Source organism: Rhipicephalus microplus, chromosome 9 (genome assembly GCF_043290135.1).
Source record: "Rhipicephalus microplus isolate Deutch F79 chromosome 9, USDA_Rmic, whole genome shotgun sequence".
NCBI classification, from domain to species: Eukaryota; Metazoa; Arthropoda; class Arachnida; order Ixodida; family Ixodidae; genus Rhipicephalus; species Rhipicephalus microplus.
This window is the reverse complement of record NC_134708.1, coordinates 108,523,535-108,549,490: the sequence shown is the minus strand read 5'-3', so window position 1 is coordinate 108,549,490 and position 25,956 is coordinate 108,523,535. Positions and strand designations below refer to the sequence as shown.

The 25,956-nt window shown below is 45.2% G+C and overlaps 1 long non-coding RNA gene across 1 annotated transcript in view; it reads left to right on the top strand.

Annotated features, from left to right (window-relative positions):
* LOC119163094 (uncharacterized) overlaps positions 1-25,284 on the top strand; it is a 57,565-nt gene extending 32,281 nt beyond the window's left edge. The window contains exons 2-4 of the long non-coding RNA XR_012886273.1: positions 8,858-8,954; positions 9,024-9,113; positions 21,829-25,284. This is a non-coding gene — a long non-coding RNA (uncharacterized LOC119163094). The remainder of the gene's footprint in view (positions 1-8,857; positions 8,955-9,023; positions 9,114-21,828) is intronic.
* Positions 25,285-25,956: the final 672 nt, after the last annotated feature.

The following is a 25,956-nucleotide window of genomic DNA, read 5'->3' as shown; positions in this document are numbered from 1 at the left end:
TTTATGAATACGGGGGTAAGACTGCTATGCTGAGGTAGGCGTTTGAAAAAACAGGCTAACAGTGGCGGTGGTTCTAGAGGGGAGTTATTTGTAGAGTTTGCCCATCGTAACGATTTGTGAATCGCAAATATCGTGTACGGAAAACTGAACTCTGTGCGCACCAAAAAGGTTAAAAAAATTGCTGAAGTGGAAATTCTCCTGGTGTGGACACACTCCGCCCGCCGCGAAGGAGAGCGCGTTGTCCCTTTGGTCCAGATAATGTTCGCCTTAATACATGCGCCGGCCGCAGTTTCGTGGAGGGCGACGAAGCGAACGCGGGTTTTCGTCATATTTCTTCCCCTTATTCCATTTTTCTAACCGTGCACGCTGGCAACTAGAGATAGGAACGTATAACTTTTCACGCTCGCCGGCCTAGGTTGCGTGGGAGGCGCTGCGGCGTGGGGGCCAGGAAAGAGCCGAACATTATGTCGACGCGTCGTCGGGCGGAGTGTCCACACATAAATTATTTTTCTTAAATCGTGCCCAGGAGTGAAGCCATGCCTATGGCAAGATGGCGGCTGCAGTGGCCATATTATAGGGGCATGAACTACCGTCATTTAGCTACTAAAAACTGAGCGTTTCCCTCGCACGCCCAACAAGTTTAATGTGATATCTTTTTTGGGTCGCATAGTGCTTCAACTGCGTCTTAGTGTTACTAATTTTTCTTGGTAAGCGCCTCTAATTGGAGGCAAAGTTGAATGGGGAGTCAGTCACCCATGCTCGTTCCTGTGTGTTATTTCGTTGGGAAGAACTATCATTCAATAGAGAATTAACGTAGCATTTACACTAACATATCAAAGCCACTTGATCTTTCAGTGAGCACTACCAGAAATGATCATGTTTTTGACATCTTGGCTGGGCAAAAGCTGGCTTCACTAAGGATGTAACTTGTGTGGCAGTTCCCTAGGGAGTTTTAGAATTTGCATTGCCTACGGCCTATAGGCGGCGCGCCGTGCAATTCAAAATGGCTGCGGAAAAATGATCAACCCGCGAACTCTCATAAGTAAAGATAGGACGCACGGACGTATCCCCTGTGCCCCTTTTACTGGATGAGCTCTTCATCGGGAAATGAATGTATAGGGAGCTTGCATGAACGGTGGCGACTCTATGCACTCCGGGTAGGCAGCCATTTTTTTTTTTTTCAGAGGTGGCCGGGCAGTGCAACAGCGCAGTCGTGTTTGCAAGCGTTGGCATAGCTTGCAAGCGCGATAGAGTGTGAGCGCGACGCAAATTTAACTTCAAGAAGTGTCGAGCACGATGTCAGCCTCACCGAGAGACTACACCGCAGCGCTGTGCCAGAAAGACCTCGAGCGCTACAAAGAATAGAGAGTTTGCTCCGAGTGGACCCATTCTTGTTTCGTACGGGCTTGGTGCGGCCATAAGTGACGTGCACTTGTGGCCACGTGTCGACAGCTCCGATATTCATGAATTTCTTATTCCGGGGATGAGTTTGAAAACCCGAGGGGAGATCAAGTCCAGAAAGGCCCTCGAGGGTCACAACTTTTTGAAGAATGGCTGGTTGTGGGAGCCGTATGTAAAGAAATTCGTCGCCGACACCATGATCGTCGTCACTCAAATAAGAGGTGTTAAATTATTTGATTTTGCCTTAGATGCTCATATTTGTTTCTGGTCGGAATAAATTCTCAGTGTTCACAAGGCCCCCGTCGACGTCTTGTTCATGGGCAAGAGTGATGACGAGGTCCTTGCTGCGTACTGCACATGCATGGCCGGGAACAGCGAAGCCTGCTCGCTTCTCACTGCGTTTTTATTCTACGTGGAGTACGACGTACGTGCACGAGAAGAGCGTTCTCAATTTTTTTAAGTCTTACTTGAGTGACGACGACTACGGTGTCCGCGGCGACTTTCTTCACTCATGGCTCCCGCACTCGGCCACTCTTCAAAAAGTTGCGACTTTCAAAGGCCTTTCTGGACTTCATCTGCTCCCAAGTTTTCAAACTGGTTCTTGGAACGAGAAATTCATGAATATCGGGAGCTGTCGATGCGTGGCCACAACTACACGTCACTTACACAGTCGCCCGCACGAAGCGTGAATGGGTCCACTCGGAGCTCGAGGTCTTTCTGGCATAGCGCTGCAGTGTAATCTTCCGGTGATACTGACATCGTGCTCGACACTTCCTGGAGTTAAATTTCCGTTCCGCTCGCACTCGGTCACGCTTGCAAGCTACACCAACGCTTGGAAACACGACTGCGCTGCTGCACTACCCGGCCGCCTCTGACAAAAAATGGGTGCCTACCCAGAGTGCATAGCATCGCCGCCGTTCATGCAAGCTCCCTATATCGAACCAAAGTACTTTCCCAATCGATAGAAAGTGCTGAATGTTCGCTACTTCATTTCTTGCCGCAGTGCTAAAGGTGGTGGTGTCAGCTGGACGACCGTGTATCAACGATGCTTTGCGTAATCCTGTGCGTGCTACGGAAAACTGCGCGAACTAGAACTCGCACGTATGAACTGAACGGCACTCCGAGGTCATTAGTGCCGAGCCTGTCCGGCGGATTTGCCGAGTAGTTGGCCACTAGTGAGTAGCCACATTGCCGCTGCACAGGACCAAATGTTTAACGTAGCGATGGCTTGCAAACATCTTACCTTGTCGTCATTATTTGCGCTGTAAGCATCATGCAGCTGCTTCTTCAACGGAACACAAACATTTAACTTTGCATTAAATTGCGCTTGTGTCGCAGACATGATCAGACTAACAGTACGCGATTCTCTGTGCTCAAATGTTGCAGGTTTTATCAGCGCGATCGAAACAAGGATATCGAACCGCGTACGCGTTTTGCAACGTCAAAATTGCGCAAATTTGTCGAACAACGTTGTTAGGATGGCACCGGTGAAGTGCAGATGTTAACGTGGACTGTAGTCGTAACTGCATATTTCGTTGCTCTATTTCACTTCGCTGGTCGAGCTCGGGCGTGTTAGCGACATGTGGTGCATTGTAATGTCCACTATAATTGGGATACATTCAATGCGCAAAAAAAGTATGCTTTTACTGTGAGGTCGCTCAATGATATTATGGAATAAATACAATCAGTGACTTGAGAGCGTGAAAAAACATTAATTCACGACGGGACGTGAAGTGCAACTGCTTGCGACTTGGCAGCTGTTCGTTCAGCACGTTGACAACCATCTACATCCAGTGAAAAATCCTCGACGTCAAGACGGTTTTTTCGAACATGACTGCTGAAAATAATTTCGGGAATTCTCTCCGCCAAACGGCTTTGATAGCACCAACTATGCGGCATTCATCACGCACAATGCACACACGGCGTCACTCACCACGTTTATCTGAGGGTGCGGAGATCATTTCACTCCGATACCCGGCAAAAAAAGGAATTGCTTGCAGTGTGCTGCCATCTATCAACGAAGGTAAAAAACGAGCGACGCAGCAGGTTTAGAAACACAAATCGCGAGCCTGTGCTAATTTTTGCATAACAATGAATGTTATGAGATTCATGCACGACAAAAGCACTGTCGAATGCTATATGCACGTGAAACAAGGCGTTTTAACTGGAATGGTCTGCCAATAACATGTAAACTATCCAAAGTGGCTGCAGGAAATCTCGCGAAGCTGATGTGTACTCTGCGGGCTATACTCAAAAGCATGAGTTCCCACGTATTTTCATGAAAGCACGAGTTGCCACGTATTTTCACGAGATTGCAATACACACTGCAAGAGAGACGGGGAAGAGAGACGGGGCTCTAGTGGTTGGAGCTCATAGTCCAGAAGACCATGGTCGCTTGCCGCAACCAAACTGGGTCGACCGGGGCTTGTGCTGCTCTGGGTCAGAGTTGGACAGGGTTGCCTCCTACTCGACTAATGTAGGATTGTGATTGTCTGATAAACTGGGACTATTTTGGCACTCCCACACCATGTGAAATAAAGTGGCCGCCTGGGGACAGCATTTACACTGCGGGTTGTACATCGAAGGGTCCATCTTTGATAATACATAACGATTTGGAAATGCTGACGATTGTAATCGTCTCCACGCGACCTGTGATGCCTTATCTAATTTAGGATCAGGTGGAGATAGAGTGCGTCTGCTCAGCCTGATGTGTCGCAGGATGTCAGTATACGAAAGGAGGGGCTGGGGATCCTCCTGGTCAGCAAGAAGGTGTGCTGTGAATCAAGCAATAGAGGCCTGGTGTAAGAGATCTCGGGCGAAGGCATGAGCGCGTTCATTGCCTCCAACTCCTGTGTTCCCTGGTACCCAAAGCAATTGTATCCACTGACCCTCTTGACGACGAGCCGCAGCCTGTTGCAGAATCGAATGTGCTAACCGGCCGTCTTGACCTCTGGCGAAATTGCGATACGTCGTCTGGGAATCCGTGAGGAGAAAGGTGGCTTCTGGGTTACGCATGGCCAAGGCTATACTGGCTTCTTCCATGAACGTGATGTCTACTCCACTAGCTGAGATGCAGCCAAAGACCTGTCCCCTGTTGCCCCGCAGGGGTGGCCTAGCGGCTAAGGTACTCGGCTGCTGACCTGCAGGTCGCGGGATCAAATCCCGGCTGCGGCGGCTGCATTTCCGATGAAGGCGGAAATGTTGTAGGCCCGTTTGGTCAGATTTGGGTGCACGTTAAAGAACACCAGGTGGTCAAAATTTCCGGAGCCCTCCACTACGGCGTCTCTCATAATCATGTTGTGGTTTTGGGACGTTAAACCCCACATATCAATCAAATCATCAACCTGTCCTCTGTTCACCACAGCTGCTGTGACGCGGTTGTGCAGAAGTCCGGCGGCATCCACAAAGGTGTCTTCACGATCTGAATATTTGTCATACACTTTAGCTCTGGCAGCTCGTCTGTTTTTGTGATGGACGGGGTGCATATTGCGCGGCAAAGGCCGAATATGAACTTCCTTTTGCCATTCTTGTGGTAGTGATAGTTTTCCAGCGACCTGCATATCTAGATTTATGCTGAGGGCCTCTAGCGTGGCACGGCCTGCTTTAGTACAAGCGAGCCGAATCGCTTCGTTTTTGTGATGAGCTTCTAGGGGCCTTGACGCTGTATTATATATGCCCATCGCAAGTAATCTGTCATTCATGCCCTATGGCAGTAGATTGAGGGCTTTCTAATATGAAACACTGCAAGAAAGGAATTGCTGGCAGTGTGCTGCCATCTATCAATGAACGTAAAAAACAAGCGACGCAGCGTAGGCCAAGGTTTAGAAACGCAAATCAAAAGCCTGCGCTACTTGATGTGTACAGTGAATGTTATGGGATTCATGCATTACAAAAGCACTGACGAATGCTATACACACGTAAAACTAGGAGAGTAATAACTGGCATAGTTAGACGATAACATTTAACTATGTAAAGTGGCTGCAGAAAATCTCGCGAATCTCATATGTGTTCTCTACGGGCTATAATCGAAAGCGTAAGTTGCCTTGTATATTCACAAAAACTTCGCGTCTCGCAAGAACGAATCAGATTTATCATGTCACGGACAATCCGGTATATTCACTGATTCACGAAACATACAGAATGGTTTGCGTTCGTTTCTTACTAACGCGTTAAGAGTGCTGCTAGCAACGTCGAACAAGGGATCATTGGAAGCGTCTGCCTACTGATCATCTTTGAGAGGACGCTCCTGAATTCTTCTAGGCAGGGAATAACGTTTGCAGGTGCTGCGGTCATAGAGGGCACCACATGAAATTTAGAATAGTTTGCTTTCGCTTAGGAAAGTCTGGGGACTTTCACCCCGACCGCAAACCCAAACGCACGGAAGCTACACGCAACACTTCACGGGCAGAGATCACCGCACGCTGTTTCGGATTAGGGAGATTTTGAATATTCTTGCAGGTGTTGCCGGCATAACAAGCACCATACGAGTTTCAGAATAGCGTTCGCTCTCCTTCAAACCGCATCGCACAATCGCATCGAAACAGTAGCCTCGATACCAGCGCTTGCGGACCGCCCACGCGTTCGCTACTGCAAGAGCTTGGGGTGCGCTGTTCTAAAACTCCCTAACGTTCGCAAGCGCTGCGGACGTTGCCGGCATGGTAGGCACCATACGTGCAAACCGCAGCGACACCATAGCCCCGAAACCAGCGTTTGCGGGCCGCACACGCCACCCACTATTTCGGATTTTCTGCGGGCGGTTTGCAAACGCGAACGGCTGCTCGCGGTGACATGCATAGTGGCCGCGACCGAACCGCAAGCACTCGCTGTGTGCTGTTCTAAATCTTCCAGCTTTAGCTAGCGAGCCATTGCAGGCGTTTTTCCTCGAGCAAAATTTTTTTAACCTCCTTCGTGTTCACTCCAGCATTTTTGGTACAGGATGGGGTGCTCAAAAAAACGCGATGTAGTGACCATAGGTTGGTGAAACGTTGAGTTTGCCTGGTCTTGAAAGGAACAGAAGCTAGTGCATAGGAAGCCGATCAATGAGTTAGCATTCAAAGAGATTTGGGACTCTGCTCTGCCTGAGGATGCCGAGAGTAGAATTGTTTCAACAAAGAGTAATCATATTGTATATTGTTACAGCAGCCAAAATAGCGGGCAAGGGCCAACTACTAAGTGAAATTTGAAGTTCGCCGCCATTGCGACCATGCTGTGGACGTTTTGTATGCAGGCCATGCATTTTTCAGTCGTTCTGTCAGTGCACTGGCCAATGATCGGCAACTGCGGTTTAGGAGATTACCAGTTACCACGTAATTAATTAGCCATTATGTCGATAGGCAAAGGATAATTTTGTCTGAGAACCCAAAGTGGAAAGCACTGCATCCTTTACAACATATTTCTTTTCTGATGTTGTCGTGGTTGCATGCATTGTTATTGTTTTTACTTGTATATTGTGTGACGGGGTATTAATTTTTGTGCCACAATCATCCAGAAATATCTGCGCAGATCCTCACATCAGTAATAAAGAAAATTTTAATCAGGCACTATTAAAAGTGATATTTGGCATATTGTCCTTTGGACTTACATTAATATGTTCGCATGTCCCACAGCATTGCCCTAAAGTTTCGCATTCATTTTGGTTTTCAGGAAAGCTAGATGGTGTGCATTGTTGCGTTGTTTTGAGGTCACGTTAGAGCAGGAGTGGTTTTGGTCACATGGTTTTTTACTCGGTTGCAGCATTATTGCAGTTTTAGAACTTTTACGCTGCCCTTGCCAGTCTTCGTGCGGACATTCCCTTCATATGCACACCACACTGCAGGTTGTGGAACAAAGCACGTAGAACATGCGGAGTGACAAATGAACTCTCTTCAGCATTCGGAATCATGTCTTATGTCTGCGCCTGTGAATGTATTTAGTGTTTCATGTTTTTTGTTCACCTTGTGTTTGCTGCCGCTATATGTCATAACGTCGATCGGAACCTCTAAATAAATGAAACCGACAGAAGCTTCTTGCGATGTTGGTTTCTTGGCACTGCTATAAGTAAGCATGTATTTTTCACGTAATTTGAAGACTAAACCTTTCTGATAGTACTATACCTACTAACGCAGCAAATAAATAGTTTAAAATCACATCTTTTGTTTGTCCACTTAAAGATGGGGAGTGGCTGAAGATTGTGTTTTTCAAGCTGTGCTCGCTGCAAATCGGATGGCTTGATAGACATTGACATCTTGTAATCAAATATGCAGATCTCAGTTTTTGCCTCAAGTATAATTTGAAAAACTTACAGCCTGGGTCTGAAATGGTGGCCTAGAACTCATTTTAGCTAAGCTGGCTTAGTGCTAAGTACACAGTGCCCGACAGGCTAATTGTCTGGATACGTATATGCGCGGGTACCAAGGGCAATGGAGAGGCATGACAGTGTGGTCGAAGCAAATGGGCACCGGCAGACACAGTGCATTACTGATGGCACAGAGGTTCACTTCAGTTGAAGTGGCAGTGAACGTTTGGGGGACAGACGATGGTATTTCCATAGCTGACTAGCAACTCCCATTACTTGCTCACATTTTTTTCCCCATAGTTACCACTCAAAATATTTCAGATGGCATCTGTAGACATTCACAGGCTTTGCTTCTTCAATGGCATGCAAGATGATCTTACTAGATTGACAGAACTTCTGGCACCATTACAGAGATCAGAGGAGTGGCTGTGCTGGAGGCCGTCTCCATTATAGGCGAGTGCAGTGCCGATGACCACGACTCGAAGAAACGTGTGCTCCCTTTGTGTGGCATGTATTTAAGCCTTATGACGAAAAAATAAGTTTGTCCCTGCATTGTTTATTGCTTAATTTGCTCAAGGTGCAGCTAAGGATATTCCTCTAAATATATCTTGGTAAGCTGGATGTGAAGGGAAGTCTGGCTAGTTCATTGATTGTACAAAATAAATGTAATCGTATCTGTGCATTGGTCCCAGAGAACACTACGCAGCACCTTTTTGCCCATACAAGGCAGCATCGCTTCTGACCGTACAACTCCTTCTACCTTGTAAGCAGCACAAAATAGAGGATAATATACATACTAATTCCCAGAACTAATTATATTGCTACTGACAGAATTAGACAATGTGACTACGTACTGCAAAGTAGTAGACTCCAGCTCCTGCACTATGCTGCTCGACATACCAGTTTTAGTTGCTTTTCAGCACTATTTAATAACATGAATCCTACTCGCAAGGCAACAAGAATGCTGGAATATCCCTATGTTTCAGGGTCTATCACACGTTTTGACCACTTGTCGGTCCCTGCTATCCTGAATTGTTACCTTGCTATGACCTCTAATCAACTGTCTACACTGTTCCGCAGCTCTCTTCTTTCGGGAAAACCCCGTTTTTCTCTCACCTTTAGCATTTCTAGTTCGCACAACATGTAGGCATGTGGTAAATGAAGTTCTGTTTCTGTGTATAGGTGGCCCTGCAGTTTGCACAAGAAAAGGGACGCTCTCCTGTGTGAGTGCGCATGCGAGTCCAAGATTGCAGCTTACAGCAAAAGCAGACGGCCACAGGTTTGTACTGGAAGGGTCGCTTGCCCGGGTGCAGGCATAGGGTAATTGAGGTTCTGTTTCTGTGTATAGGTCGCCCTGCAGTTTGCACAAGAAAAGGGACGCTCTCCTGTGTGAGTGCGCATGCGAGTCCAAGATTGCAGCGAAGGCAGACGGCCGCAGGTTTGTACTGGAAGGGTCGCTTTCCCGTGTGTTTTCGAATGTGCCTCCTCATGTGAATCTTGTTCTTTGCCACATAAGTACACTGTTGGCAGGAATGCACTCTGCCTTCCACAGAAACGAGTGAATCGTACTGCTCCGATGACTCCAAAGATGACCCTGGGAAGTCATAGAGGACAGAAGGGCAATGAAAGCTGAGTGTTGTGCATTACATGTTAGTGAATTGCAGCACTTGGCAATCATATTGCTGCACATCTACTTGGAGTACACAATAAGCCGCAGGTTACCGTAGTGGTATCAGTGCACTGTCCTAGTACACATTTCACATAAGTTCTCAACCATCTGTACATAGATACTATGTTTAATGGATGTAAATGCTTCCTGCCAATTTATCATGGCTCCGTATGGATGCATTGTGATAGTATGCTTAAGGTATGTCGCCACCTTTATGAAAAAAAATCTTGTGATCTTGAATGTCAATAGCAGTGATCCCACTCCTTCGCCAACTGCGCCAAAGTTCGCCAAATCTGATTTCCTGCGCTATGCTGATAATAGGTCTATTCGATTCAAAAAAAGTGCACGGCACTGCATACAAAAAGGTGCAGCCATTGCCGACACCTGGTCCAGCAAGTGTAGCTAGGTGTCTCGGCACCCACTTTGGGATGCAAATGCAACGCATCAGCAGCGCCACCGCTTAGTGTCTAATGTTGAGGTGCAAGCAGGGAACGCCTGTCGTCTGCTGCTTGGCTATGTAGGTCGTCGTGTGTATTGTGCACCCACAGATTTGCCGCTCCTTATTTGTCAGCATGAAGAAATTCCACATTGCTATGGAAATAGCTGAATCCGACAGCGAAGACTGGGAACTGGACGCAGTGTTGTGTCAAATCTGTGCTCAACTGGTGCGCAGCCATCGTATTTGCACACCTAGGTACTACGAGCAAGTCGTGGTCTGTTATTTCGACTACGAGCTCGAGCGTCTTTATGCCAATGTTGCCGAAATTCTCTTTATGTTTATCATTAAGAAACCTCGTCTTTCTTCCGCTCCACGGCACTTTGTCCAGGTCGTCGCGACGTGCAGTATTTTAATTAGCGCTCTGATGAAGCACAGCAGCTGCTGCAGTAGCTGCTTGGGCCGTCGGCATCGCGTGGTCTTGCGGCATTGTGCGGTTGTAGGCGTAGCATGCCAGTTTGTCGAGTTAGTGGTGGCAAGTTGGCCCTATGCGCATTCAAACTGCAATGTTCTCCTATCTGAAAGAAAAAAGACGAATAACGAAGAAATGTAGCCGTCGTGCATCTCAGTGGACTTCTCAAGAATGCTATCACGTGATAGTCTGCACAATTACCTGCAGTAGCGTAGACTTTGGCGTCGGTGTTTAAGACTATCACGCCAAGACCATCCACAATTGGAAAAAGTTCAGTCGGTTCTCCGTCAATGTCTGCGATCATAGGCATTTCTGTGTCTGTTGCCGCGCACATTCTTTTCGCACGCTATCGCCAAAATGCTGCACCCTCGCGCTAGAAGGTGCAAAGGTTCGTGGCACCACGGTGGCACCTAACCCGCACCATGTATAATGGTTGAAGGTGGTGCAGGGGCCACTGCTGTACTTTTGAGAATTCAGGAGCGGGGTGCAGTGCACTGTTAGAAGCTTGCAGAAGATGAACTGCTGAAACCTCATCTTTTTGGTTTCCTCAAAATGGCGATAGTTTCGGTTTTGTATAGGCTATGGATCGCCCTAGGAGCAGCTGTAAACTGATCCTTAAGGCGTGGTTGCTATCTCTGTGCACAAGCGATCACTGTAGGCATCATCACGAATGGCCTGTGAACTCGTTTACGTGCAACGCTTTCAACGAGCAGCTGTAAACTGATCCTTAGGGCGTGGTTGTGATCTCTATGTGCATGCGATCACTGTAGGCATAACAGCGAATGGCTCGTGAAACCGTTTACGTGCGAAGCTTTCAACGTGAAGAAATTGCGAGAATAGCATCTCTTTGGCATGGCTGTGTTTTCTTACACCAGCGTTTTGTAGTTACGCGCTATCTGATATAAAAGAGTTGGCCGCCAGTCTTACAATTTGTTGCTATTGCAGTCGTTGCTTCATCATTCCAGTGAAACTATTTTGGAAGTGAAGCGCCTCTTAATCTAATGCCATTAGATTAAAAGGAGCCATTCACCATTATGGTGAATGAATGGAATGAAATTCATTCATAAAATCCACCATTATGGTGAATTCACTATTATGGTGAACTTCATTTAGAGAACAGAAGTACAAGGGCAGGGCAGTGGGGGGCAAAGCACTGAGAGCAGGGCCACTCAACCTGCCACTGGAATGCGGCGTGCTCCTGGAGGGCAGGTGAAGGAGTGATGAGTGGGGAGACCATATGATAGAGACATTCCAAGCTCCAGCATATTATCTGTGGGGCAGCAGCAAAATAAACATGAAGCTGGTCAGCCGCACGCTCTTCATTAGCCTAATACGTAGTCTGTTTTTGCAATGATGCATTCGGCCGACGCCAAGCTGTCATCGTAGCCACCCGTACAAAACAGCGGTGTCAAACTACACATGGTTGCTACCGTTGCCATTGCACTCGCCGGCTAAAGAAAAATTTGGAGACTGTGACGTTCAAGGGCCACGCGACTCGTACAGCGCCTACTCTGCTTTTCAGGTGAGAGCACTACAAACTTCTCTTGGCACAGCAAAAGCACTCTCACTCTACCAATGGATGACAGTGCATCTGCACCTGTTTGACCACTGAAACATGCCGACTCTTAAGAAAGCACTTTCAGCGTGCTTTTGAGTGCTCCTGCTCTCCTGATGGAATTCGCCATAACCTTGTCCCGCGTGAGGCATAACCGGCAGCATGTCCCGAACAGTATAATGAATGGCACCGACTGATAGAAGTACATACGAACTGCAGTTGAGTAAAGATATTCTAGATGGCGCTGTACTGCTTCTCTCTGGTTGGCTGCTGTGCGGGCTGTGCCTGAGTGCGCAGAGAATGAGTGAGTTTCTGTCTCCTGGATTGTCACTGTGTGTGGGATCGTTGGTGGGGCATGAACAAAGTGGTGGGCCGCGGCGGCTTGCGCTCGTCGCCAGACAGACAGAATTGACGCACGCACAGGCGAGCGGATGCATGCATGGACAGATGCATATGCGTACAGATGCATAGATGAATGGACGCTTTGCCTCACTCATCATCATTCATTCCGTGGATATGCTGTGATTTTCATGATTTCATAGCAGCTTTCAGAGGGAAAAAAAAGGATGGCAGTAATGGTGCTCAAAGAAAGAGGAAGGTCCAGTTCCCGGAACAGCCTAGCAGGGACCGGTGCATATGATTGCTGATCGAGCGCCTGCGCGTACTCTCGTTCATTTGGCCGCTGCGCTTCATGTTTATCAACTCAATGGTCGACGCTCGTGTGTTCGGATAGAAAAAAAATTGCCCGCAGCTTCCCTCGGGGGAACACTGAGGAGGATGCGGAGCATATAATTGGTTAACGGGGTGTTAAAGTGCGACTTACTTGGGTCGATGGCTAAATTGGTTAACGTGGTTGTGAAATGGGGTGTTAAATTGCGACTTACTTGGGTCGATGGCTAAATTGGTTAACGTGGTTGTAGGAGGGGGTGTTAAATGAGTGAACACGTACACACGTATGCGAAAGGGCGGCGCTGGTCGAAGAGACGTCGATCATTGTGTTTGTGGATTCGTTGGAATTCATTTCACCGCGACCTTGGACGTCGATGCGCCGTACAAACCAACCGACGAGCGGCAACTGAGCGAGCGAGCGCCGACCTTGAGTATTTATACAGCACGACGGCGCATGCACTGTCAGCTGTTGAATGTTCTCGAAGCGCGACGCCACATGCGCGTCCACTGGAGAATCAGGAGAATTGTAGATGTCGAACGCGGTGTGTAGAGGAGGAAGGGTGCACAGATGGTGGAGGAGTGAAGCGCGCGCGGTGTGTAGAGGAGGAAGGGATGCACAGATGGTGGAAGAGTGGGCGACGGCGTGACGGCGCATGCGCGCGCGTCAGCTGTCGAATGTTCGAGAAGCGGTGCGGACGGCGCACTACAAGGCGCGAGTATAAGATGCTCCGCATCTAAAAAGGTCGCTGTACCTAAAGAAAGTCATAGTTCCATCATAAGAATGAAGCAATGAATGTAATTGCAAATTGTAGTGCTATGCAAAGTTAGGCCGACAGCACTTTTGAATCCGATCTCGCGTAACTGTACGAAACGCTGGTGTACTAGAATACGGCCGCTTCAAGGAGAGCAACACTTTCGCACAGTCCCTTCCTGATGCGAGCCACCCTCTGATTGCTGCCGAGATAGCGTGCGTGCCTAGGATCACAAGCGCGCGCTTCGAAGCAAAGTTCATAGGTCCATTCGATTCACCGTGCACTTCCAGAACTAGTTCGACGTCCGTGTGGGTGTTGTCTTCATGCAGGTGACGTCTGGGCAAGTGCAGCAGCGACAAGAAGTGGAAATGAATACGAGAGTGCACATGTTGTGCAAGCCCTATGCTTCTTGTTGGCTTTATCGGTGGTTGTAGAGGCTGTGATTCGTAAAAGACGGTGCCGCTTACATTTTTTTGCATATTTATTTATTTATTTATTTACAGGTACCTCAAAGACCCCAATGAGTGGGGTTTTACATGAGGGGTGTTGAAGCACGAAAATTACACAACTGATCAACAAACATAGAAAAAAGAAAACAAAAACTGCACGAGCGTATCACGAAAGGGTATCAAGCACGCTCTGTTAATAAAAAGCATACAATGCCAACCAACGAAGCATACAACCGAAGCATAAAAAGCATACAATGCCAACCAGCGAAGCAGATAACACCACTAAGGATAATCGCATACATGACACAAAAATAATCAGTACATAAATTTTTCAACGGCAGCTTTGAACTGAGTCGGGTTTGTTTTGGTGACGACACTTTCAGGAAGGCTGTTCCATTCGATGGCTGTCAGAACAGGAAATGAATTTAGATAGGCGGTCGTGCGTGCACGAGGTGGGTATACTGCTTTTGGGTGGTTGAGGCGGTTCGATTGGTGGTGAGCAGTTTTTATGTGGAGGCTTTCGCATGATAACGAGTTGTAGAATTTGTGGAAGAGGCAAAATCGTGCTACTGTACGTCGTGTTTTGAGACTTGGCAATTTAGCTTTACGTTTAAGAAGTGTTACGCTTGTGTGGTATGAATACCACACAAGCGTGTGGTATTCCACAAGCGGTATGTGTCTACCGGAAAAGGTTCACTGTCGCACTTGTTGCACGTCGCTAAAAAAACGATACGAATGCAATCGGCTCAGTCGTCTATTGCAGCTGCAGCCATCTTGTGCTACACAGACTCTGCACTACCTCACGAGCAAGTGCAGGGAATTCGGGACCTAGCCTTGCAAACTAGCCTTGCACGACAGCTGCAGTTTATTCTAAACGAATGCTGCGGTGCCGCTGCCGCCTTGTTGAACACAAAATCTATGCCGAAGTGTAGCGCTTCCGTGAACCGGTTCACGAAGTACAGGTGAAACGAATGGACCTCATAGTTGTTGCTCGAGGTACACCCCCCCTCTCTTCCTAGTTTTTTTTCATGCTATTCCAAGATGAGTGGATAGAGCACTTCTTTGCTTCGACTACAGGTGGCAGGAGTATTTGATTTTATCGCATGCACCCTCCGAGCGCCACAAAGGGGCCGGATCGTTTGATCTATGCTTCAACCGCGTTAGTCTTTACTCGCGCTTTTACCCAGGCAGATAGAACATAGGATGCGCAGTGGTATGTTGTCAATTCGTAATTTATATGGTGCATGACAGCACTGGCAAAAACCAACTGGGAGTGTTCATATATAAGTTTTATCGCAACAATTTAGCTGAGTGTTTCAAAAATGCAGCATTGAACAATTGTTGTTTCACAAGTGGGCAAAGAGTGCACTGTCATTTGCAGTCATTGTGAACAAGACCCCCGTGTAAGAAGAGCACACTACGCAATTTGTAGTCACTGTGAAAGAGGCTCCCGTGTAGGTAGCCGAAAGAGCTTTTTAATTTTGTGTACTTTACCTTGGTTGGCGTTTTTTTTTTTATACCATGTTTGTCCAAGACCAGACTGGATTCCGTCGGACTCTACTATCTCTGCATGCTCTTCCTGCTCTAAACTTTTGGGACGTTAAACCCCACAAATCAAATCAATTCCTGCTCTAAACTTTCTCAAAAAGGCCTTTCTCGGTGCTCCAAGCCTGCTACAAAAAAGCACTTTTGACTGCTCCCAAAGCCATGTACCTTGTTCCACCCCTGGTTTAACGATAACAGTGTTATCTACTGTGATCTTGAGGGGCGTCCAGAACCGTGCGCTACAATGCTACGACGCACTTTGCCAATTTCGTAGCAACCTCACACGCGGACCACGACGCCACCGCTGACATGTAGCAAGTAACCAACATTGCAGCAAGCTACCCCTGAAGCATCAAAGCAAACCGTTGATAACGGGATTGGCGACAAAATACGGCCACAGCCTCGCTTCCACATGAGAAGTTCCTGTACGCGCGGCGAACAAGGAAAACGTGAATTGGGGGTGAACTGGACGACTAGTGATTTTTTGTAGTTCTCCAGAAACCTGCGACGCGATAGCGACGAATGACCCTTCGTGACAGCAAATCATGTCATCCTCGCTCGAAAATCGTGTGCACGTTGTAGAGCTTTATAAAGTTTCACACTTGTAAGAAATGATTTTTGGCTGGCGTGACAGTGTCATGACCTTGGCTCGCTGTGTGCTTATCAGCTGCAATGTTTTTACACTCGCACTGTTCGTGAACCCTGCTCTGGCGCACAGATAAATAAGACTGAGGACGTGCCTCGCAGTGATAGCAAAAAAAAAAAAACTAGAAAAACAATACTGCATATTATTAAAAAAATGTGAAAAGATTCAACTGGTAAAGAGGCACCAGGCTTCGGTTAGCAGGACTGCAGTGAATTAATGTAGGCGGTGCGTTTATTACGCGGGAAAAAAATTTTGACGACTGAAGGTGGGGGTGCGTTTATTATGCGAGTGAATACGGTATGCTAAAGCTTATTCAATATCGACCATGTTTTATTCGAATCTTTTTATTGGAGGGTGTATGAAGTGACACCATGTTTACACTGCACTGCCACGTCATACTAACATTTTAAAATCACTTTTTTGTCAGTTTAGTGTCCTAGATTGTTGTCTAACAGAATGTAACGAGATATGCGTAAATTTTAAGTGAAACGACAGAAATACAATGTTATAAATTGGTGTGCCTGCAAACAGGTGAAAGTTCTTCGTACCGGACAAGACACACACAGGGGCGGTTTTTACAAAAACGCTCTAAACAAAGAAGAGGCTGTGTATGTTGACCTTTGTTTAGAGAATGTCAGCGGAAAAACCCATAATGCGAATGAATGCTTCAGTGGGATGTTTTGGCAGCATGTCTCTAAAGATGTGTAAGCATGCACACTGTTTTCTTTTGACTAAAGGATTGTATGTCTGTTCAGCAATGAGACCAGTGGCATGCTAAATATTTTGAAGCAGGCAGGTGCAGGTCCTGGCTACTACAGCACTGTGGGTATTCTCAGCAAGGACCAGACTTGCTTGAACACCTGCTGCCAGTCAACGGCTGGCAAAAAACGTGCTTAAAAAAAACATGGAGCTGTTCAACTATGTAAAGGTGAACTCCAGTCAGCTAAGGAAAGTTTCAGCTATCAGCGTGGTCATTTTTAGTGGCCCACCGCGTTTCAATCATGTATGGAACAAGTTCGGAAATATTTTTGTTTTTCTCGAAACATTACTTTTAGTTGTTTTTTATTTCTACTTATGCCGCAGCTTTGGAATAATTATTTTTCAGTGAAACTTCCCATGCTTCTTTCTGGAACATGAATCTATGCAATGAACTAGAATAATTTAAAACAAATAACTGCAACCATCTGTAATTACAGTTGTTTTTTTCGGTCGTGCAGCACTTGATATTGACGACCGCTCAAAGATTCTAGTTCACTGCACGGCCTCAATGTACTGCTACATTGTTGCAAGCCATTTTTGCTTAGTGTCACGTGATCAGAATTACATTATTTGCGTGATGAGTATTTTTGGGCAATTTCTGTTTTTTTTTTATTGATATGATATATAAAGATGTTGGCGCACCATTATGGCGCCGGCTTCTCCTTAGCCGTTGATTGAAACTTGAACACGTATCTTGAAGCAAAACATACAAAGCAGTGCATGGAAAATAGAAAACTCAGGCACAAATATGCAAAGACACACTTATATGTACAGGGGGGGGGGGGTAATTTCTGTATTTAAATTGTGATTAATTGCACTTTACTTGCATGAAATATTTGAAGGGCCATTTTAAACAGTCTTTCTTAAGGCAAACACAAAGCAATCGGTTTACGACCAAAAGTTAAGATTTTCGAAGAAGATGGCAGCATACCTTAAAAGCAACTGGCCAATATTTTTGAAGCTGCTTGCACATACCAGCCACATTGGTATAAGCTAAAAAATTACGTGGCTGTTTTATAATACAACTAATGAAGCTCTTTTTCTTTTCTTTTTTTTTATTCTTATGCAAAATGCCAACCACAGTTCACGTCACTACAAAGAGATCGACCTTAGAATAAGTAAAAGCCCCACCCACCGTAATCAGGCCATACACGTAGACTCGCTTTTCATTGACTTCGAAAAAGCTTTTGATAAAGTGCGACATAAAGGCTTGCTATTAACTTTCGCGACTTAACTTGGCTCCTCTTGTTTTTTGTTGGATTAAGGAGTTACCGACAGCAATTTGTGTATGCAAATAATTCATTACCAACTTCATCCAGTCTTATCCGAATTGCCACAAGGCACTGTATTGGGTTCACTCTTTTTCCTCATTTACATCAACGATCTTCCCAGTTACATTTCCTCAAACATATGCCTGCTTGCCGACGACTGCGTCATTTATCGCCCGATCAACGATGTTGCTGAAAACATAGCATTGGAAAACGACTTACTAAAATTAGATAAATGGTGTAGTGATTGGTTGATGGTGTTGAACACTAACAGCTCTGGTTTCATTTAAGACGGCTTGACTACCCGGCATTCAAATATTCTTCTAACGGCAGCTTCATCTCTTCAGAACCTAGTGCTAAATACTTAGGTATCACTCTTCATAACGACCTCACTTGGGCTACTCACATTACCAATACTACTAATGCCGCTAACCGTACTTAAGGCGCTCTTAGGCAAAATCTAACACATGCATCTCCTCCGGTGATATATAAGCTTATAGAACACTAATCCGACCAATTAGAGTATGTTTTGTTTAGTCTGGGATCTCCGTGATTGTGTTCTCACTCCTCGGTTTCATACTGATTCTATTTGATCTGTGAGATTTATTTATTCTGATTATTCTTACAAGACTTGTGTTACTAAATTAAAGAAAAAGGCAAGGTTAGTAAAGGTCCTTGAGAACCCTAGAGTTTGAAACTTGCATTTTCAAGGCCCTTGAAAGTCCTGGAATTTTTCGCCTTCCTTGAATTTCCTGAGCAGTGCACTCTCATATCGACATTGCGACCTCCTAAATGCGGTACATCGGAGTAAGAACCTGTCACACTTTCCATTTTTGAAGCAGTAATGGGGCGTGGGTGCACATGATCTGATTTTGCAAAAGTGCATGTGAAAAAAAAGTTAGCTTGTGGGGAGGGTGAAGCAGTGAATGTGATAGCAAAAAATTGGAATGTCATACGAAGGACAAGCAATCTCATACATGCAACGCGCCGCTCAAGCATGAAGGACGCATGTAAAGAAAGTGCACAGGACGAGTGCTGATGAATGACTGTCGTAGCTCGACACTGGAAGCATGCTGCCTAAACAAAGAACGGGGCTAGAAAAGAACACATATCCACAGGATGAGTGTAAATTAACCACTGTCACAGTTGTTACTTCTTGGTTGTTGAGCTACGAGCGTCGACTGTGCACAAGCTGGCACTCTTGATCGGGAGGTGCCATCAAATTTCAAGGCTAGAGCAAACACCTTGTGGGTTTAAGAACATATTTTAAGTCACTTCCCAGGTGTACCCAAATGCTCATTCTCCTCATCGAGGCCCATCGGGAGTGCGTCCAACGCTGACTTAGCTCTATGGGAAGGGCAACAAAAGTTCTACTGACGTTACACCAGATCTGTAGTCAGCTGAGTGACTTACGGACTTCTGCCCCTTGCATACTGGCAAAGCATTGCGGCTGCTGCAGGTAGCGGCGAGATTGTTTTGCAGCTGCTTGTGTAGCACATGTGTGCGAGTGCTGACAATACTCAGCCTGACACGTGCACAGCTTTGTGACCACGTGACTAAGTCAGATACACTGCTATGTACCTGCACAACTCGGTCCCCACAAACAGGAACTGAAAATTGTCCATAACAAAAAGGGGACAAATTATATAGTGAGAAATAATGAATCTTGGTGCGTGTAGGGCAACTAACTGGATTCCCAGAGAAGGCAAGTGAGTTAGGGGGAGACGGAAGGTTAGGTGGCCAGATGAGATTAAGAGGTTTGCGGGTATAAATTGGCAGCATCAAGCACAGGACTGGGTTAACTGGCGGAACATGGGAGAGGCCTTTGTCCTGCAGTGGACGTAGTTGGGCTGATGATGATGGTGCATGTATTGTGGTTATTGGAGCTATAATTAAAGCTTGCAGCAAAGAGCACACAAGCCACAAATATTGTGGCACGACCCCTTTAAGGCCTGACTACTGTGACGAAGGCGCGACGCCAACGCGGTCTCGAAGGTGCCACTGCTCCGAACTCCGCCACTAAAGTCACCATCCGTTTGGTAGCATGTGTTACTCAGCTCGCGACTGCTTCTGCACAGAGCTGATTCGTCCCGCACTGCCACGCATCTGCAATCATTTTTTATCAAGACTGCCATCGGCTGAAACAATCTTCGCCCAGACAACGTCTTTCACACCAGCTATGCTCACTTCATGGACTCCGTTGAATCACACTTGTTTTTCCTACTCATGTAAAACCCAGTAATGTGTGCAGGGTTCCCGAGGTATTTTCAATAAATAAATAAATCGTAGTCCCACGAAGAGAGAAATTGCATATATGCTCCATCGTATAGCATTAGCTTGTTCCCTTGACCTCGAACACTTGACATGATTATGATAAGATAGATCTGCTAGTACCACGGCTGTACTCGGGAATTTTCGTCGAGTGGTGTGTGTGTGTGTATGTAGAACAGCCAACTTTGGCAACTAGTGGTGGAAGTGAAGGCATTACTTTAGTATAACCCGGAAAGTTCAAGCGCAAAAACTTAGGGGTGATAGAACCCCCTCAACTCCCCCCCTAGTTACAGCCCTAGTCAGTACAGACACATGTTCATGTTGGTGGTATTATATGAGAAACACTTTCTGGCAAATTAATGAGATATTCGGAAAATATTGCTTTGCTAAAACTCCGATTGCCATGTTCCTTCAGGTTTTGTTATTGCCTTGTTACTGTACGTAATTCTGAGCAAAAACCACGCCTGCAGTGTTCAACAAGCTTCGGGGCTGTAGTAGATCATTTTGTTGAAATTCTCGTTTCTGTCATGTGTGACAGTTTTCTCTGTTGCATGTTATTAGGACTCTGTCAAGAGAAATTAGTTTCGAGCATTCTACATGATAGCAGGTGGCATAGGATAACTCATGGCAACACCGGAGTTTTTGACGAGCCGTGAAAGCACAATAGGTGGAATCTCAACCTATAATTACCACAGCGCCTGCATTGGACCTCAACATCTTTTGGATTTATGCAAAGCATACAGTAGCATTTTAGAGTACTTTGTCAGCACAGCATGAAATCATGGTCTCTGGTTTAGTTCTGAGTTTCAATAACATTGACTTTTTACATCACTTAAACTATGTTTTTTTTCGTAATGCCAAAATATACCAACATTCCTGCAGCACTTTTCATGTCAAAGTGAGTCCTTTGGCTCTTGTAGTTTGTATGAATTGTCAAAATTCAATCTAACAATCTTTTGACTATGCGAAATAAATTGCCAATATTAAAGGCTGAGGTCTAACTGCGTCAGCATGAGCAAAGCATGGGAGAGAATTTTCCTTAAGCTTTACTTGTATAAAATAGTGCCACTAAAATACAATGTGAAAAGGAAACAGAAAATCCACAACACGGTTGTCAACTTCAAGTAGTTTGTGTGTGAGGAAAGGGCCACTGGTTCATAGTGGCACGGATAATGCTGAGGTAAAAGACAGGTGTGCCCATTTTATTGTTTGCTTTTCTTGAACTGCTATTGAGCTGAAAGAATTGCTATTATCTTTGTTGTGAAGTTTGCTGTGTAGATAGATGGATAGATAACTTCACTGAGCATCGAGGGAGAAGAGGCGGGTGGCACCTCCCTTCTCCTTGCGGGCCGCTCCCACTTTAGAACAGGCGGAGAGCACCTGCCCGCGGCATCGTGGGCCCCTTCTATTGGCTGTAATTGACGTTGGCAATACGTGCTTTTTCAGTACCTATATTTTCATTGTGTACCGCTCACTGTCTCCTACGGTGTTCTCTAAAAGGGCCATTCAAGCAAGAAAGAATGAATAAATACTTTTACTTGATATGAATGGTTAGGATAGTGTTGCTTACATACTGTTGATAAAATAAGCTTGTGCTAAGAAGCTAGCCTCTAAAAAGTGCCGTTTGTTGTTCAGGTTAGAACAGCTCTTTTGTTTCTGCAGGTACGACATCTGAAGGTGCCGTTGCCGAAAGGAGCACGGCATGCCCCTCTCTTCACCTGCGGCCCTTAATGCCTGGCACAAGCTCCGCAGCTAAAGGTGGCAATGATGAAGGTCCTAACATAATAATGGAAAAACGAAGCTTCAAGCCAGGCACTACAGCAGACGAAATAATCACTATATTGTTAGATGATCGGGAGCTCCTTCCTCTTCCAGCAAAAATGTCAAAGCATTAAAGGGATAGTGTAGTAATGGGAGATGCTACTCAAAAAAAAATGCAAGTTTTTTTTTTTTTTCAGAATTATATATTCTTTTCAATTTCACAGGTTTAGGTTGTCTGCTTGAAAAAGTCAAAGTTTTAAACTCTGTGGTTAAAATCACTTTTTAGGCGGCTCTAAATGATAAAGCAACTCACCATAGAACTTATTACATATTGATATTGGCACATAAACCTATATAAAAAGTAAACATTTTATTGCCGTAAGATACGGATTAAAAAGAAACTTTCTTTTTTTGAGTAGAATCTCTCCTTTGTATGTTTGTTTTGTGTTATGCATGCATGGAATGTTGCAAGAGACAATATTCTATGCAAGTATTAACCGTTAGTAAAATTGCCTATTTGTGTCAATGTGTCCATCAATATACCTAACCAAAACTTTCCAGGGGTACAGTTGTGCTAAGGTACTCCCAAACATTTCTGGGACTTAGTGCTTTCAATAACTGCAGCTGGTTTCAGTGGCATATCGTCGTTTGGGTCTACATTAAAATGTTGGTATGTGCCACAGTGTTGCCCTGATGTATTTGTTGTTTCACTGAAAATTGTATTTGATCAAATAAGGTGGCTATTAAAACTAAATAGAGCAACTCGCCATGAAACGTGTTACATAAAAATTGGCATACAAACCTATGTAAACGGCAAGTTTCATTACCTCAAGATAAGGCTAAGGGACTCGCTTGCTGGATTCTGTGCCGACCGGTTGTGCCCTCGCGATCTCCGGCGTCAGCGTAGCTTTGGCCGACTGGGCTCGCCCTACGTCATTTCCTGACGCCGACGACTTCAACGACAGTGTAGCTCTGACCGACTGGACTTGCTCTACGCCATCTACTGACGCCGACAAGAGCTCTCGCAAGTGGTGCCCCGTGCTCGGACTCCTGTGACCGTGTTTCCATCTTTCCCATCTCTCCTATCGCCTCAGTTTGTTGTCGCTCGCTCTGACTTACCACCTCACGTCTCTTGCTCTTTTCTACACCTTTACTCCTACCCTTTTTATCCCTCGTCACCCCCATCCCTTGTGAGCTACTGTTGAGGTGTCGCTCACTGAAGCAGACAGTTACGGGGCTCACTTTTCTCTTCCTTTCTCTCTTGAGAATCACCCTAAGATGAGGCTAAAAAAGAAACTTTTTTTTCAAGCAGAATTTCTTCCTAATATTACTTATTGTATGTTGTGTTACTGCCTCCATTAGTATTTAGTGGAGGCAGAGGACAAAAGCTATTGTAGTTAAACCTCAATATAAGGAACTTGAGTACAGCCAACTGCAGATTTTTGGCCATGTTCAAAAAATTTGGCACTTCTATGGCATCGCAGCAATCCCCTTAGAATAAATGGGCAAGAATATCTCAATTTTGGATGTTGAAACTATTAAAGCAATCACCGCTGCCACGTTGGATATTTCACAGGCTCAAGCCAGAAAGTTCAACGAGTGCGTCCAATTGCAACCTGGGTCAGATTTTAAAAGTTAGCTTTGCTGCAATGCCTAGGTGTTGTGGGGTTAAACCTACTAGAAACTAAATGGGTCCCTGTGACGTTGCTGTGTGGCTATGCCTCTAACAGATAAGCAACAAGAAAATCGAGCAAGCAGTATGGCAGTAGGTGGCTGCTGGGCCAGTGTGAATTAATTCTTGAAAACTAGGCTCGTGTGAATGATCAAGCACTTGGAATAACTGAACAAATAATAAAATGTTCTAATTCACTTCGCTACACTAGGCCATTCGGCGTGGCGTAGCGAAGCCACGTCAGGCCGAATGGCTTATAGTTTCGCTTCGTTTTTCTGTATCTCCAGAAATAAAATCTGTTCATTTTCAAAAAGTGCTCCTTAGGGCTGGTTAGTTCTGCATGGTAGATGACGAATAAAACAACTCCAAATACTGGACCAAAATAAGCTGTGTATGTATCTTGTTCTCGTCTTTTGTTTAGCACTGTTTTATTCTTCATCCACTACTTAAATAATTCAAGTTCAAAGTATTTAAAATAAACGGAGACGCGTAATTTAAACCATATGGAATTCCCTGTAAATAAGATTTCACTGCAGCTTAGCAGTGCTATGCCGTGACACTATATGTCAGAAAAAAAAAATCTGCACTGCCATAAAACCCCACTTCAAGGATAAATGAACATATTAATGAGACGGTATCACTCTGGCAGCATGAACACATTGTTTTTGCAACCTTTAGAACTGACGCGGTGGCTGTTCTTGTTTTTTATAGACCTATTCCATGTTAATAAACACAGGTAGGCCGATGTCTACATTATGGATAAAGTTATAGCGACGTCTGCACCTAACTTCCGCCATGAGCGTTGAGCACTGCGATGTGCACCAACAGAACGACGGTGTGAGAAACCATAAGCGTTGTGTAAGCCATAAGAAGCACTGGGGGCTGCGATGTGCACCAACAAAGAAAACCAAGTTGCGAAACACGACTCTAATCCAACCGCGACGCAGCTCGTCCGCATACCGCTTTTTTTGTTTCCTCGTTGCTTGACTGAGAACACCACATGCACCATTGAAAAAGCAGCAGAATCTGCGGTAGGCAGAGCGCCTTTCGCATACCAAGACAGCGCCACCGCATTTTCGTGACGCAAGTCCGGTGGAATTTGTCTATAATTGACTTGCATCTCATTGAAAAGCTTGATTTTCGCACATTTGAAATATGTCTATTAAATCAAGTCAATCGTAACTATTTGGAGATGGGCAGACAACAATAAGAGTTAGTAACACGGTTTTGGCTGACTGTGCCTCAGTTGTGACCATTTTCTGAAAAATCTGCTGCAGTTAAAACACTGTTTCTTGCACAGCACATTCAGGACATTTATATATTTCCTCATCATAAGAAATTTATGTGGCTACATTATTTTTGGTCATCTTTTGAAAACAGCCAAATTTATTAAATTTAGCTGTAAACTGGCCGCTAACTGCTCGCTATAAGAGGCTCATTTTTGGAACGTGCGTAGAAAGCATTCTCCATCTTAGTCTTTAATTCCATTGATTTACAATTTCTTGTTTTTTTATTTTAGTGATCTAAATTGGGTGGCTTTCTCAATACATGGACTGTTACCTGTCCATTTTCGTGGCAAGCTACTGAAGTTCTGTGGCTGAATTTGCATGTATTTGAACTAGAGCCCCTGATCTATTTCCTGTACGGTACGTTTTTCAATAAAGCTAGCAGAATTGCGAAATGAAGCTCGTAAATTGTTTTAATTTATCATATCCCGAAGGCCAACTAAACTGCAGCACTCTCCAAACTGTGTTGAATTGGCTTAATATACAATAGTTCACGTCTCCAGACATAATTATACACACATATCATACACAAATGGTGCATGACCAGTGAGAAATCTATTTTTGCCACTACATTGGATGGATAAATGGATGGATTGATGTGGCTTTACCCTTTAGATCGGGCGGCGGCTAACACCACCCAGCCGTAATACTTAGTGAACCAACAACTAGAATTACCTTTTTTTTTTAACAGTGAAGTTTGGGACTGGTACTTTGCAGTGAGTGGTTTAATTTTCGCTTGTGCCTTGACTTTAGCCACCAATCAGACAACCTTCTTCTAGTTAATTCTACCCGCTTAAAGTCTATTCTGCCCTCCCTGTCTCTAAACCTCAGTGCTTTGAAAAACTCTACACCATCATCCTGAACTATAGGGTGAAGCCCTTTACAGAACATTATCAAGTGTTCCGCAGTTTCCTCCTCCTCTCCACATGCACTGCATACCGTGTCTACCTCTTCATATTTGGCCTGATATGTCTTGGTTCGCAATACTCCCGTCCTGGCCTCAAACAGTTGAGAACTACCCCAATTAATATCGTATATCCTTTCCTTGGCAATTTCCTTCTTAAATGTTCA